The following is a 3,219-nucleotide window of genomic DNA, read 5'->3' as shown; positions in this document are numbered from 1 at the left end:
GATATATTAATCTGGATAATTTAGTTTTGTTATTTTCAAAACAGGAATATGAAATCTTTCTAAAGATCAGGGAATTTGACTGTTACGAAACAGTTATGAAACTGTTTTATATAAGAGGATGTACGTATAGTTTTATTTTTAGGATAATTTTAAAACAGTGTGACGTATCCGAAGATTTTTAACAGTAAATCCATATACATTCGATAAAGTAAGTATATAGTAATCATAAGCTTACATGATATGAATTCTTACAGGTAAGATCTGTATCAATAAATTACCACTAGTGGTGTTAATGTATATATATAAATGTATGTACTATTAATGATTATAATGTTCTCTCTCTAGATATATATAAATATATATTATGTATGAACGTACGTATACAATTGCGTTGGTGTGCGTGTGTATATACTCGTCTGTATGTATAAAATAGATATATATTTTTATATACGGGAATACGTACTTAAAATATATCATTGTAAAGATACTTTTGAGCCGTTCTGTGTGTGTATGTATAAAATATATGTTTATATACCACTGACACAAAATTAAACTTAATCAAGATTTTGTTACATGCAGTAAATAATATTTCATCAATTATTTGTTTTAAAATATTTTAAAATTTATATAAAATGTTAAAAATTATGAAATCTTATCCACTTTTTTAAATTTCTTACTTTCAGGAAAATGCACAGGATTTTCTTCTACGTCTACATATATGCCACAGTTTTCGTATGGTAAGTCCAGATTAATTACTTGACTGAATTATAATTATGGCCTTATTTCATTGTAATTTTATGTTTATCAAGCGTGAATGCACTGAGATGTAAAGAATGCGGAACGTACGTGTGCCATAACAAAAGTGAAGATGAATGTCCTTCTGGCCTTGTGACTGATATGTGCGATTGCTGTCTCGTTTGTGGAAAAGTAATTAACTTTTTAAACCAAATTAATAATAAAAATATAATTATGTGCGATTAAGAGATTATGATTACGTTCTTCTTCATTTCTAGAGTGAAAATGAAACTTGTGGAGGAACTTGGGATGAGTTAGGGAAATGTGGAGAGAGACTTTACTGCAAAACAGAGAGCGAAGATCCATACAGTACTGGAGTCTGTATAAGAAACTAATTGTTAAAACATGTAAAATAATTGTTTTAACACCAATATGAATTAATATTTACTTGCAAAATATAAAAAATTTGTGATGTGTTTTCTTTTTGCATTCATTTTATCGCCATGAAAATATGACATCAATGTGATCTCTTATTCAAGAATTTAACAGGGACACTATCAGAACATTCACACTAATATTTCATAATACAATGTATACAGAAAGGTATTTTTGTTCTTAAATTATACACATTCTGTTAATGAAGTGACTATTTTTTGGGAACTGTAAAAATTAAAATTTGTATAAGAAACTTATTAATAGCGTTAATACATCATACAGAAAGACCAGATGTAAACAATTGAACACACAATATAAAAAGGGCCTAAAAATTTAGTCTTTTGTCTAATAACGGTGATGCGGAAATGATATAAATTAAAATTTATTTATGTAAATCAAAAATTTACATTGTTTTTGAAGAGGAATGAACTTCTATTTGTGTGTAGAATCTTATTATTAGCGTATTATAGTCCTTATATAATCCTTATTCTACGTAAGATTATATCTTTATAATTATTCGCTTTTTAGTGACTATAAATGAACACAGTAGCAATAGTTATCAATATCTGTAAGGAAGAATAGTTTAGAAAATTTTTGTCAGGGATAATCTGGTGCTGCGAATTGTAGAGGAAACTATATTTCAATGCAAAGATTGTATATAAAATTTACATATCTGATAACTGCATGAGGCTATGAAGTTTTCAAATCTGTTATTACTAAAATGAATTTTATTTACATTTTATTATTCATTGAACTCGGATTGTTTATAGAGAATCAAACGACATATATGTTTACAGCATTTCTTATATAAAGATTTGTAATCTCCCTGTAAGAAAAAAGATAGTGTTTTGCAATATTACTTGTCTGTTATCAATTAGTCTGTGGTTATATAAAATAATTTATACATATTTTGTATAGAAATTGAAAGATATTAGGCGTATAAATGTATTTTATACATTTTTGATATAAAATACGCAAAATAATATGAGTGCCTTATATGATTAGATATTTTTTGAAGGAACTACGCTGCCTAGAAACAAAAAAAGACATATTTATAAATTATTTGTGCATATCCCAACTAAAAAATTTCTATCCCTGAATTTCGTCTGAGCTGAAAATCCTAAGAAACCAGAGTAAGCATTGGAAACTCACTAGAAATCCTTAGTATTTATACATAAACAGGACTATTTAGAGGAAATTTTATCTCGAATAATACATATTTTAAATATTAACGAAAATGCACATTTTACTCTTGTAAAATCCAGTACATCTGTCCTCAATCTTCAGAAATTTCCTATTCATTTAATCACGGTTCAGTAGAGACTTCGACTTTATTCTGAAGTGTTTACCTTTGCCCGTGTCTATGATCAATGGATAAACTTTACTTTAATATCAAATTGAAAAGAGCTATTGTTTATAAAATACATCATTTTTTAAATAAATTTTCTAAGTTTCTAATATCCTTGTATGATTTCTTTATTTTTGAAGCTCTCCGTCTTGTTTCTTTTAGACCATAGATTAAATTGAAAGTTCTAATTTATTTTACATTATAACTATTTTTTATAATCTAATTATTATGTTTTCTTGAATTTTCAATCTTACTATTTACATTTTTTACAAATATTTTATTGCATTTCATTTGTTTCTAACGATATTTTAATTTGTTTATATTATTACACAAGTGGACATCCCCGAGTAGTGTATTACTTTAATTATGTAAAAAATTAAAAATAAATCAGGGAAATGTGACTTTCTTTTAGGAACGTAAAGAAGTTTATAAAAGAAAAAGAAAACTCTTTTTCACGTTCCTAAAAGAAAAAGCAGAATTTTCTTCACGTTCCTAAAAGAAAAAGAAGAATCTTCTTCACGTTCCTAAAAGTAAAAAAAAAGACTCTTCTTCGCGTTCGTAAAAGAAAAAGAAGAATCTTCTTCGCGTTCTTAAAAAAAAAGAAGAATCTTCTTCGCGTTCCTAAAAAAAAAGAAGAATCTTCTTCACGTTCCTAAAAGAAAAAGAAGAATCTTCTTCACGTTCCTAAAAGTAAAAAAAAG

The sequence above is a fragment of the Centruroides vittatus genome, unplaced genomic scaffold, assembly GCF_030686945.1.
Source record: "Centruroides vittatus isolate TY-2023 unplaced genomic scaffold, ASM3068694v2 contig_1658, whole genome shotgun sequence".
NCBI classification, from domain to species: domain Eukaryota; kingdom Metazoa; phylum Arthropoda; class Arachnida; order Scorpiones; family Buthidae; genus Centruroides; species Centruroides vittatus.
This window is presented reverse-complemented; position numbering follows the sequence as displayed.